Source organism: Siphateles boraxobius, unplaced genomic scaffold (genome assembly GCF_051911475.1).
Source record: "Siphateles boraxobius isolate OS27281-9 unplaced genomic scaffold, OSU_SipBor_1 6, whole genome shotgun sequence".
NCBI classification, from domain to species: Eukaryota; Metazoa; Chordata; class Actinopteri; order Cypriniformes; family Leuciscidae; genus Siphateles; species Siphateles boraxobius.
The window spans coordinates 3,852,797-3,866,738 of NW_027509186.1; the positions used below are offsets into that span (position 1 = coordinate 3,852,797).

The 13,942-nt window shown below is 43.5% G+C and overlaps 2 non-coding genes across 2 annotated transcripts; both read left to right on the forward strand.

Moving 5' to 3' along the window:
* The first annotated feature begins 2,249 nt into the window (after window positions 1-2,249).
* Window positions 2,250-2,322, forward strand: trnav-cac (transfer RNA valine (anticodon CAC)). The gene has a single exon. It is a non-coding gene; the product is annotated as a tRNA-Val (tRNA).
* Window positions 2,323-3,066: 744 nt separating this feature from the next.
* trnav-cac (transfer RNA valine (anticodon CAC)) lies at window positions 3,067-3,139 on the forward strand. The gene has a single exon. It is a non-coding gene; the product is annotated as a tRNA-Val (tRNA).
* Window positions 3,140-13,942: the final 10,803 nt, after the last annotated feature.

Genomic DNA, 13,942 nt, shown 5'->3' on the forward strand with positions numbered 1-13,942 from the left:
TTTGCCCACCTGTAACTTATTTGACAGGGTCCAAATAGGCTGTCTGTGGACAGTCCATATTTAGGCTAATTATGCATAATTAATAGCTTTAATGTACATCAGTGTGTTGTATTGTGTCCCCAGTGTGGTGTACAGTAGGTTTCACCTAATAAAACCACTGTAATTATGAAATATGACCTATTAATGCATTGACCACGGACAGCCTATTTGGACCCCGTCAAATAAGTTACAGGTGGGCCCTTACTTTGCCCACCTGCAACTTATTTGACAGGGTCCAAATAGGCTGTTCGTGGACAGTCCATTTTTAGGCTAATTATGCATAATTGATAGCTTTAATGTACATCAGTGTGTAGTATTGTGGCCCCTGTGTGGTGTACATTAGGTTTCACCTAATAAAACCACTGTAATTATGAAATATGACCTATTAATGCATTGACCACGCTCAGCCTATTTGGACCCCGTCAAATAAGTTACAGGTGGTTCCTTACTTTGCCCACCTGCAACTTATTTGACAGGGTCCAAATAGGCTGTTCGTGGACAGTCCATTTTTAGGCTAATTATGCATAATTGATAGCTTTAATGTACATCAGTGTGTTGTATTGTGGCCCCTGTGTGGTGTACAGTAGGTTTCACCTAAAAAAAACCACTGTAATTATGAAATATGATCCAACTATTTGGACCCTGTCAAATAAGTTACAGGTGGGCCCTTACTTTGCCGACCTGTAACTTATTTGACAGAGTTCAAATAGGCTGTCCATGGACATGCCATTTTAAGTCTAATAATGTATAGTTCTTCTGATGGGACACATAGGCCATTCGTGGCCACACAGGCGGTCAGTGGGACGAATAGGCTGTCCGTGGTCACTGGGCGGGGCCACGGGCCGTCACTTAAATTGGCCGTGGACAGACGGGCCGTTCGTGGTCAAACAGGCTGTCAGTGGGACGAATAGGCTGTCCGTGGTCACTGGGCGGGGCCACGGGCCGTCACTTAGATTGGCCGTGGACAGACGGGCCGTTCGTGGTCAAATAGGCTGTCAGTGGGACGAATAGGCTGTCCGTGGTCACTGGGCAGGGACACGGGCCGTCACTTAGATTAGCCGTGGACAGACGGGCCGTTCGTGGTCAAACAGGCTGTCAGTGGGACGAATAGGCTGTCCGTAGTCACTGGGCGGGGCGACGGGCCGTCACTTAGATTGGCCGTGGACGGACGGGCCGTTCGTGGTCACATAGGCTGTCAGTGGGACGAATAGGCTGTCCGTGGTCACTGGGCGGTCGGTGGGATGAATAGGCCGTTCGTGGTCACATAGGTGGTCAGTGGGATGAATAGGCTGTTCGTGGTCACACAGGCGGTTAGGGGGACGAATAGGCTGTTCGTGTCAGTGGGCGTGGCCAGGGGCCGTCACTTAGGTTTGCCGTGGGCGAAATGGCCGTTCGTGGTCACACAGGCGGTTAGGGGGACGAATAGGCTGTTCGTGTCAGTGGGCGGGGCCAGGGGCCGTCACCCAGGTTGGCCGTGGGCGAAAAGGCCGTTCGTGGTCACACAGGCGGTCGGTGGGACGAATAGGCTGTTCGTGTCAGTGGGCGTGGCCAGGGGGCTGTTCGCAGGTCACAGGTGGGACGGACGGGCGCTCCGTGGTCGGTGGGTGCGGTCAGGGAATTTCGCGAAAGGGCGGTCAGGGGGACGCGCGTGCGCTCCGTGGACGCCCGCCCGCAACCTGTTCGGCGCGTGTCGAATCGACTGAGGGCGGTCGGCGAGTCGCCCCCCTGTGGCCGATGCCCGGATCGCGGGCGAGGGGGCCGGATTTCGTCGGCACCGTCGGCCGGTCCCCGAAAAATCACCTAGGGGGCGACGCGCGGGGGTCCCCTTCCCTAACCCGGTGGCCTAAAGGGCGAAAGGTCCTAGGTTCGAAACCGAGCAGAAACAGTGGTTGGATTCTGACAGAAAATGTAAACTGTTTGCCACACTAGGTGGGTGAAGCGCTCATTTCCTTTATATCAGTGGTCTCAAACTCAATTCCTGGAGGGCCACAGCTCTGCACAGTTTAGCTCCAACCAGCTCAAACTCACACCTGCAAGGAAGTTTCTAGCAATCCTGAAGACCTTGATTAGCTGAATCAGGTGTGCTTGATTAGGGTTGGAGCAAAACTGTGCAGAGCTCTGGCCCTCCAGGAATTGAGTTTGAGACCACTGCTTTATATGCTTTTTAATAAGCGTGCACCTAAAGATTTATGTCTGCATCCTGAAGATGTGTTTCCGTAGTGAAGTGGTTATCACGTTCGCCTCACACGCGAAAGGTCCCCAGTTCGAAACTGGGCGGAAACTGTGGGTGGTTTTTGCAAAAATTTCGTATGCGATTTTCTGTTGAGCAGGTCAGTACACTTGCAGGGATGTTTGTGGTTTAATCTCTTTAGAAAAGGACAAAAATAAAACAAATGACCATTGAGGTTTCCTGTACAGTAATATAAAATGTTCGGTCTGCCAACAAAATTAGCAGCATTTTGCCATGTTAAAAACACTGGGCAGTCTATAGTTTCAGTCGCTTTTGAACAAGCGTACGCTAGAAGCAGTGGGACTGACGTCCAAATCAAGTTTCTGTAGTGCAGTGGTTATCACGTTCGCTTTACACGCAAAGGTCTTCAGTTCAAAACTGGGTGGAAACAAGTGGAGGCATGTTAAATATAAATGCTGCAATTCGATACAAAACCCTTACTTTTAAGACAGGTGAAGGCCATCGTACCCAGGAGCTGTAGGCAGACTGCCATGCCGAATGACCTCTGTTCTGTTGTTTGTGGAATTCACAGACTGTCACACTGCTTGCAGAGTAGATTATGGGAAGGAGCCATCTTCTAAAAAGCACATGTACCTCATCAATAGGTTTCTGTAGTGTAGTGTTCATCACGTTCGCCTAACACGCAAAAGGTCCTCTGTTCGAAACCGAGCAGAAACAGTGGTTGGATTCTGACAGAAAATTTAAACTTTTTGCCACGCTAGTAGCAGCGCTCCTTTCCTTTATATGCCTTTTAATAAGCGTGCACCTAAAGATTTATGTCTGCAACCTGAAGGTGTGTTTCCGTAGTGTAGTGGTTATCACGTTCGCCTCACACTCGAAAGGTCCCCAGTTCGAAACTGGGCGGAAACTGTGTGTGGTTTTCGCTTGATCAGGTCAGTACACTTGCAGGGATGCAGGCACATTTTCTGTCAAAAATAAAACAAATGACCGTTGAGGTTTCCTGTACAGTAATAAAAAATGTTTGGTCTGCCAACAAAATTAGCAGCTTTTTGCCATGTTTAAAACACTGGGCAGTCTATAGTTTCAGTCGTTTTTGAACAAGCGTACCCTAGAAGAGGTGGGACTGACATCCACATCAAGTTTCCGTAGTGTAGTGGTTATCACGTTCGCTTTACACGCGACAGGTCCTCAGTTCAAAACTGGGTGGAAACAAGTGGAGGCATGTTAAATATAAATGCTGCAATTCGCTACATAACCCTTGTGAAGGCCATCGTACCAAGGAGCTGTAGGCAGATTGCCATGCCGAATAACCTCTGTTCTGTTGTTGTGGAATTTACAGACTGTCACACTGCTTGCAGGGCAGATTATGGGAAGGAGCCATCTTCTAAAAAGCACATCCCTCTCAACATTAGGTTTCTGTAGTGTAGTGGTCATCACATTCGCCCAACACGTGAAAGCGTAGCGGAAACTCAAATCAACGAAACACCTTTTACAAACCAATCGCAAAGGTTTTATCAAAAGGTGTAATCAGGTAATGGCAATCCGCGAGCTACCTAATATCGTTTAATATGAGGTGTCTTTCAAGGCATAATATCTTAGTAAACCGTAGGGCTCGTTTTATGAAAGCTTGACTTGAAAGTCAATCAGACCCTTTATCAAATGCGTCATTAAATGTGTACGAATCTATAAAGTGATACGAGATCACATAGAGACCAGATACACAATGGTTCACGAACCGTTGAAATTTAAAACAATTTCGAAACAGCTATGACGCGTAACGAAGCCCAGTTTAATAAAATCACGTGACCTTAGCAGTGATACACTCCGAATGATTTGAGATGAATGATTCACCCTGGTGTCAGAGCTTCACGAAGCACGTCTCATAAGAGGGTTAAACCACCCTCTTCTCTCTCTCTTTCTCTCTCTCGACCCCTTCCTCTTGGTTTCACTTTCAGATTGAAACCCAGATACTTTGGGTTTTTATTTGTGTTTCTTTTATTTTTACTTAAATCTACCCCTATTTTATTTTGTGTATTTACACCTGTTGAGCCTGAATAGTCCTATTCAGTTAAATTGAATTTAATTAAATTGGGAATTTAATTAAATCAATTTGCTTAGTCAAGTTCCCCTCTAGTTACCAGAGCTATGAGAACACACAATGTTTACATACATTTTTTTTATTTATTTTTATTTTATTTCAATTTAGTTATTTACGTTTGTTTCAGCCTGAATTCTTATATTCAGCTAAAGAAAAAAAGAAGGGCTTAACTAAATTTGAAATTTAATTAAATTACTTGATACGCTTCCCTTTCCTTTTAGTTTTCTTAGAGCTATAAGGACGTTCTAACTTTACCTTTACCTTATTTTAGATCACTAGTCACTATCCTCATCTTCTCTCTCTCTATAGGATTACAATATCTAGCGACTGTTGTTTCCATAGCGAGTTACACACGTCATTAATATCCTACTTCCTGTCTGTGTTTTACCCATCCTCACTCCTTAGCACCAAGCTAAGTACATGAAGTACGGCTAAACACAAACGCACAGTAGGCCCCAGACAGAACTGGAAACACTTCCCATTGTTTCTTCTTCTTCTTTTGGACCTTGAGATGTCTGATGTGTCCCTGGTAGCTTAGTCTAACAGCAGCATAACCCATAAGTGACTCCTGTTTACCTATGTCTCCTAGCTAAACCTAAATAGGTAAAACACTCCTTTCTTCCTCTTCTTTTCTGGTTTCATCCCATTGTTTTATTTTGGTTTTGCTCTATCTGTTACTCTCGTAGCACAACATGTGAGAAGAACCATCAGCATTTTTGAGTAATAGGTTATGACATGTAAGAGCCCAGTCATCAGTCGATGCTGCTTAAAGCACGTCAACTAAGATACTCAAAACTTTTTTTTTTTTGTTGTGTGTGCTCACCAACACTAAATTTTAGCTGCTCCACATAGCCATTCTCCCACACAGATAGCTCACCACCTCTGTAGAAACTTGCATTTGCCTTTGCCATTTCTCTCTCGTGTTCCCACAAGTGTTCCAGTAGGCCTCAGACACCCAGCTCTGCCACCAGGACCACCTGAAGACCCGGCAGAGCAGTGTCATGGACATCCTTCAGCCTGAAGCAGGCAACGACCTGCCACGGCAGAGGAAGGAACAGTTAGGCAACAATGAAAGCAGACGTCTGACACCCAGCCTGAGCCACCAAGAGCTGACCAGCATTATCTTCTCCTTGGCCATGCTCCCGCAGGCCTCAAACAGGAGGTAAATGAACTAACGCTGCCAGCCACAGGACTCCACAGAGAACGAACCCTGCTCAACGGGAGAAGGCACAGGACAGATGCAAGGACCCTGACAGAGCAGAGCAACTGAAAGAGATCATCAGTTTTCAGGCGGACGACAGCTCTGAGCACCTGCAAACCGACGGGTAAAGAACTGTTTCACTCAAAGAACTTAAAGAAATGGTTGAACTCAAAGAGAGCTAAAGCCATCAATGTGCAGCGGAAGTCCGAACACTGACTTAGCGATGCTGTAACATTATTGACGCACTCCATGTGGTCCAAAGAGAGCTGCAACAGTCCAACCCACTGCAAATGGACCACACAAGAAAGATGGACCCTGCTGACCTTCACATTAGCAGCGTAAGCTTCCCCAGCCCTGCACAAAGGGGGGGAGGAGCCAAAGCCCTCGGCTTAACACTTCACCAGACAGTGTCCTGAGAGCCCCTGCAGCTGCAGGAGGAAAAGGTAACTCAGACAATCCCTGAAATGGCACATGAAGTGACACTCAACAATCTCAAGTGAAAGGTCAGAGACATCCCTGCCAATCCACGAGACATTGATTTTCACCTGCAGTCTGCACCTGCAGCCGGTGTGGCACACCGAGACAGACTCCATCTGATCTAGACACATCTAGCCCAGCTGGGCCCTGCCCAAACACCAAGCAGGACAGACCTAGAAGGGCCTGTGCTACCACCACCGACTCCGAACGAGTTTTCTGTGGAACTTACAACGAACCTGTGACGGAGGAGGACACCAGCTTCAAGAAACTTTTCCTCCAAAACCAGTTAGTCACCATATTTTCACCTGCCCCCACGCAATGCCCACTCAACGATGCGTGACCTGATGCAGAAGGCCTCTAACACAGAAGGCCTCCCCAGAAAAGGTTCCTAAGACCCCATTGATTCTGAACTGCAAAGCCAGAAGGCACACAGCATGAAAACAATGCAAGACTCTGCTAAAAAGTCCCTGGTCAACATAGGACATAAAACTTTTAAAGTAGATGAAAATGTGTGCTCAAAGAGCAGCAAGACTCTGCATTAGTAAAAGTAGAATTTTACTGATATAAAGGAAATCTTGAATGGACGTGTAAGCCTCACCTGCCAACAGACTATGCACGACTCTTTTGAAACAAACATTTGCTACATGCTGGTTGAATTGGCACTGCTACACATTAGTTTCCATGACAATGAAGGGTTACAGGAAAACTAGCATGACCTATAGCCCCTTCGTAACTACTGTTATCCTAAAAAAGTGCTTATTTGATCATTCCGATCCAAACGGGACATGATATGCGATACACATTTTGATCACTAGCTGCTGGCTTGTCTAAATGCAGATAAAACGATAGCTGGAATTGACATCTCTACTTAAAATAATAATAATAAAAAATAAAAAAAAAGGGGTCTTAACTGGTATCGGTAATTTCAGCATTAAAGCGTAAGTCTGTTTGACAAAGGAATCTCATCTCAGCGGCATGCAAACTGTACCGGTATTTATTAGTCTGCTTTGGTTGAAGGAATCCAAATTGCAGTATTGCTTAATCTGTTTCTGACGAAGGAATCTCAGTACAGTGTTATATACACGTAGACTTGGGTGATGCTCCCCTTTCTACAAAGTAAAGACCTTACAAATTATTGTTAGGTAAATTCACCTAAATTTTGGCTGCATCTACAAGCAGAGAGCTACCTAGCGATCAAAACTGTTTACTCGCTGAAAAGTCAGTATTTATGCACGAGATGGACGTAACTATATAGGCTTAGACAAGCTTTGACTTACAGCAAATCTATTTCCTTACTCTGTAAACAAATAGAATAAGTTGCGTACAGTAAAGAGAAGAGTTCCATGAGTAAAATTTGCAAATGCCAAACCACATTTGCATTTTACTGAATCTAACATCAAGTTCTTGAAAGATTTAAAGTATAGGCGCCCCCTTTTAACCCGTTTAAACATGCATAACTCATTTAAAATGTGCGGACATTCTTCATGGACTGTTGAATTGTTCTTACATGCACTGGTTCCCATGACAACGACTTGTCACAGGAAGTGCTAACTCGTGACGTCATCTTGTAAACAAACCAGCCTAGGTGGCTAAGCTAACTTAACCTAGTGTCCATCCAGTTTAGGCTAAGCTAAGCTAACCTAGCATCCATCCAGCTTAGGCTAAGCTACATAATAACTTCTACAGTTAGCGGTTAGCATCATTTACTTGAAGCCTTAATTACAGCTTTTATGTATACAGCGCAAAGTATTCTAAAATACTTTCTTTAACCCCATTTAGGGTTTCTAATTTTTCTCTTTCCTTACTTTCAATTCTTCTCAGCTGAATTTCACCTTCACTAGTTTAGGCATAGTCCTTGCTGAGCGCTGTAGGCTAAATTTGCAGATGCCCTGTCAATTAAACCCAAGTTTAATTACATGTAAGCTGTGTAGCTAGAGAAGAATTCTTATAGTTATGAGAATTTTCATCAGCATGTTGACTAAACCTTTGGAGGGACACACACGGTGTGGTCTTAAACACGCAACAGCTGTGACCCACTATGGAGTTTTGGTCCAGGCAAATCTAAAGGTTAGTCACTAGTGCTATTGATTACTCTCAATTTCAGATCATTCCGGCTGTTTTTATCACTTACTTAAGTCCTTTTTATTTTTATTTTACTTCGATAATAATAGCAGTCAGCTATTCACTTGTCTATACTGTCATGTATATGATTTATTTCCATTTCTTCTCTTGTTCAAATGTGGTTCCATTTCCCATAGGGCCCAGAAAGGAACCAGAGACACCTTTATTTGTGATTTTGTTTATTTTCAACAAGTGCACTAATTTTTATGACCCTGCAACACAAGTAACTTCAACGATTACTAGGGCATAACTATAGTCCCGAGGATTGATAATAAGCATAATTTGAATAGGAAAGCTGTCCTTTTTCCTCCTATTCTTCACTTCGTCAAGCCGTAGTGAACCACCAGTTAAGTCCAGAGAAATATTTTAGTCATAAGAACCATCTTAAGTCATTTATTTCATCTCGGCTATGCCCTTTCCAGGAAATACTCTCGGAACCACACAAGTCTTAGCCTCCTAACATTCACAGCTAAGATGATAAGGATACAATACACACTTCACTAGCTAGCTACACATGAAATACCTAGCTTTATGCTACATATCTAGCGAACCCATTAAACCGTGGCTCTGAACTTTCTAGGGTCATGCATTAGTCTCTCACCACAGGTGTGCCAAAATGTTGCAGATCCTCTGCTTAACCTGACCTTAACCGGTTAGGAGAACGAAAAGACTGACAAGCCATCGCGAGGAACACTGTTCCACCCATGGCTGCTGACATCCGACGGCACCGGAGCCAACGGAACTGCACCATGAGAGAAGAGGACAAACGACCCATGCCCCAAGCCAGAGTTACAGCCACACCGGGGTGATCAAGATTCTCATCTCCTTACCCCACCTTATGGGTATAAAACAGAAGGTAAACAACCTCACATAATAGATCACAGCGTCCCACAAGGAGCGGACCTGTGCCCAAAGCCTTACAGACCAGCTAGACACTGAGGTTCGAACCAGATTCAATGCAGCTAGACTGAGCATGCCCAGGACCAGCACAGAACTGTCACCATGGCAACAACCCAGGTACCAGCCAAGCCCCTTGGAGAAGCCATGGAGGACAGCACCCTGCAAACACCACAGGAAGACCACGGCTGTCAACGACAGCATCCTCTTCCATACCCTTCACACAGGTGTCAATCTGAGGCTCCGCAAGGACAGCTGGACGCACCTGCCTCAGAGTTACTGGAGCCGCTGACACACGCAAAATAGCTCCCTGCACAGGACTCACCCGAGGAGTCCTGTAAGGTACAAGCTTCCGACTCCTTGCCCACCCCAGCTTAGGCAAGCTTGCGTCGGAACCACCATAAGGACAGAACAACACTTCAATCCTTCAGACCTCTCGTGACTGAGAGGCTAACAACCACCTTCTGACCTCCGGCCACCAGCACCATGTCAGCTTGAAAACCTCTCTATGCTACATAGAGGCCTAACCACTTCCTGCAACCACAAGGAAACACCTGCCCCAAAACTAATGAACTTCAGAATGTCCCAACACCTGCTGCCTCAACACCTGCTGCAGAGACCTGGACTTGGCTACTGTCCACATCACCAGCCGTGGAACGACCACCGCTCCAGAAGACACGAGCAACCAGAGGCCACCATGGCCTTCCAGCCTTCTATGACAAGTGTGTGTCCGATCTCTCTGCACTTCCAACTTCGCTCGTGGTTGTCCTTGAGGGGGGACAACAACGATCGAGAGGGGGGATCTGTAGGGTATGGACCAATCAGACACATACTAATTATTCATTATATACAAAGGTTTATGAAACTCCTCACACAGCCCAAATGAACAAACACAAGGGCAGAAACAGTGTCATGTTACAGGGCATGACAAGGAGATTTTACGACCTCCGAGGAATGTGGCCACATACTCAAGAGAGAGACTATGAAACAGAAACCCTCTTTAAAACAGACTTTGCTGCATTAATCATAGACTAACTGATCTATAAATGAACATGCATAAAACTGTGAAAGAAACAGTGTAAATGGTTTACTGTCTCGTGTACTATTAGGTATATATTATGGTATGTATCCTGGTATACAACAAACTAACGATCAATGTAACCTCACCTGTATAGTGCCTCCTACCTAACTAATCCTCATTTAATGACTCACACTTTGATGTACATCACCTTCTTCTAGAATGCAGTGTGGATGTGTTATAGCTATTTTAGCATTAATGAAGGTATAATCTTCCTAGGGACAAAGATCCATAAATCAACTAAGAGCCACTTTCCCTCTCAGACATGTCCCCTTTCTGATTGGTCGAGTTCAACCCTTAGGGGAGGATCTTCTCCAGGCCTTATTAGAGACAGTCCACATGTGACCTGCCTCTCTTAGTTTTTCATCCAGCCGCAACACTGTTCTGGTGAGACTGGGGAGCCCCCTCCCCCTCCACGGGGGCCCCAGGGCCCAGCAGGCCTCGATTCCAACCAGATCCGGCCTCATGGAAAAGAGAGAAGACTCTCTCACAAAGAACCAAGGACAATCTCAGGAGTTTTGGAACAAAGACTCCAACCAACAAAGACTCCAACCAACAACGACTCCAATCACCCATCCTTCCGACTTCCTCACTTCTCCTGGGTGCTCGGCGTGGCCTCAACAGAGTCCCAGGCCTTGCCCAAACCAGCCATGCGGTCCTGGAGAAAGAGAACGCTCAACCAACTTCCACTTGACACTGCCGGAACCATCAACGACTTCAATTTTCAACAACTTCAAGAATTGTTCCCATTACAAATGCAAGTATTCAATTCAATGAAATGTGTAAAATGAAATTCTGATGGTTCTTCTCATAGACCCTCTTCCGGTTTCCAACTTCATCCTATCACTAACCTATTTATGTATTCATGTGTGTATGTTGTTTAGTTTATTTATATTCATATAAATATCTATATTTAGTTAATAAAACTTGTACATAATATGTATTTGGTTCTGTTTTGCTTGCAATACAAGTCACTTTACGATCACGGTTTTTGCTACTGGCTCAAAGTACAAGTACAGGCGAAGAAATAATTATTCTTCGGTGGCCATGGAAGATACCCTTTATTAGAATAAATTAATAATCAAAAGAGTTCGTTGGAAGAACTGATTAATTGATTGTAATATTAATTCAGCCACATCAAGTTAATCCAATTAACTGACCCAAATATTTATAATTAATAATAACAAGATATTATTGATTATTAATATTTCCAAAAAGCTGAGTTCCTTACAAGAGTTAGTATATATTTACAGTTTTTTTCAATTGTTTACACGCAATTTTGAAAACCGGGTTCTTTTTTTCAAAATGTAATCACAATTATCCAAACACCACACTCAATTGGCATAATTTCTAGATTGTTTGGAAAATGACACACTTCTGTCAAAACATACACACTTCAGTCAAAAGATATACACATATTTGTGAAAATGCTATTAGTTTTCATTTAACCAACACAGTCCTCAATGATCAGACACTATTGTAACCAGTTTCACACTGTTGTGATAAATAAAAAACTGTTTTGTAAAAATACTATTTTTAGGAAATAGCATGTGCTAGATTTTTGGCCAGACATTGTTATGTAAGGGATAATTTAGATGAAAAAAAAAATTGTGACACACAAACAACATTCTTCATGATTAGTTTGAGATATAGGGAGAATGTACACAAATAGGCCTACTATAAACTTACCAAGCACTGCACAACACTGATTTCTGCAGACTCATATTTCAAGTATTTATTTACAGTATTTCTTACCATAATCAGTTAAAGTAATCAACCAACAATGAAATCAATGAAAAAAATAAAATCTGTAGACAAATTAAAATTACTGCATGAAGTACATACAGTTTGACTCTGAAGAAAAACTGCTGTAAAAGCAACAAGAATACTGTAACTATTCAGTTACAGTATCAACCAGAGATTTGGTTGAACTCTTTGTCCAGCTTCCATCGGTGTCAGTCCATGGTCCCTCTACCTCCTTCACCTCTTCCTCTACCTCCTTCTCCTCTTCCTCTACCTCCTTCTCCTCTTCATCTACCTCCTTCACCTCTTCCTCTACCTCCTTCTCCTCTTCCTCTACCTCCTTCATCTCCTCTTTGAGCCCCCCCCTCTTATTCTCACTCTTCTTCTTCTTCTTCTTCTTTTAGCTCCTTCCATTTTTGTTGAAGACAGGTGAACTCACCTGCTGCCTTTTATAGCACTCCTGAGTGATGCGTTTTCAAATTAGCACATGTGTGCTTCCACGCCTGATGGATGTGCATATCCAATTCATTCATTAGTGTGGTCAATGGCAATCCGGGGCTTTGTAATGACAAGGAAGTAACCTCACAATCCTTATCTGTGTCTAAGGTGTGAAAATGTGTGTAGAGTTTTACAAATCACCGTGTGTAATGTTGTGCAAATCTGCGGAGGGGTTTTGCTCATTGGAGTAGAATTTTGCAAATTATGTGGAAATTTTTATTTTAGTGTGTAAACAATCATAAAAATCTGTAACAAAATGTGTTCTTGAGAAGAAAATTATCAATTTGGCCAATTGTGTTTTGTTGGTGTGAGTCTGTGTTAAGAGTTTAGGAAAAAGTATCTGAAGTATGGGTAAGCGCTTGTTAGCGATTGAAAAAAACTGTAAATACTTTTGAAAACAGATTCAAATAAGCGGCGATCCTAAATTGCAATATTATTTCCCACTATTACTGTTTTTGACTGTATTTTAATCATATTTCAAAAACAAAAAGAATCTTACTGAACATAGACCTTTAAACAGTATTGTATAATTCCATCTAGGATTAGTTAAAATTATTGGACAGTTATGACTGTTTCTTTCTCTTGTTATATATGCAACATATATTATATTTCATTGCATGTTGTCTCGGTAAGTAATTTCAAATTTTATTGGTCCAAAATAATTGAATTTGCATATTAACTGTCACAACTCAGTAGTCACACAAATTAGTGCTAGCAGCTGACACAATTCTGAAAACTATTGGAACAAATGTATACATTTTATTCTATAACCTTAAGTACGTTTTTGACATCCAATATTTTCTATTTTATATGAGGGTAGTCTTGAATAGATAAAGCGGTAATTAAATAAATGACCTGCTAGACTAAATGTTTTGTCTTTTTCATTCACAGACTACTCCTTCGGGGGCATTACTGCAAGATGCATCTCTAGTTCGACTGCATCGTTTGTGGTCGGACACTTTGCCACCAGAGGATCACAGGTGGATTGCCAGCAGGCTTTTTAAAATGGGGCCCAAGGGAAAACCAGAGCTTCGAGACAACCTACAGCTCTGGTATTACCCACCACAGCCAGCACTTATTTACAACCAGGCTCCAGCTCCAGACAGATTTTTTTGTCTTGCTCTGTTGCTGTGGATGCCGTACAAGCTTTGGAAGATCAAGGCTCTCTGTCCCAATTCTGCCTGCGGGCAGCATCAGCTGACTGGAGGCGGTCTGCACAAAAGGGCACGGCAGGTTCTGGACATCGATAGGATGTACAACATGGTCACAGAAACCCTCATCTGTACCAAGTGTAAAGCCTCGCATGTGTCCTGGAGTCAGACTGTCCTGCAACAGCTGGATCTGGGCAATCGCTCTGAATTTCGGGTCATCCTCACGCGGAAGTAAGTACACTTTAATTCCACATCCAGTTGATAGCCCATCATCACATATGTTTGCAAATACTTTACAAATCAGTTGTGTAAAATATATGAATGTGTGGATTTAGCTTTTCCTAAGGTATGCCTGTGATATGAGAGTCATTCGGCTCCTGCGTGAGCGTGGCCTAGGCAACAGTCCCGTGTCATCAAACAGCTGCGTGAGAACCACAGTGAGGAGTGG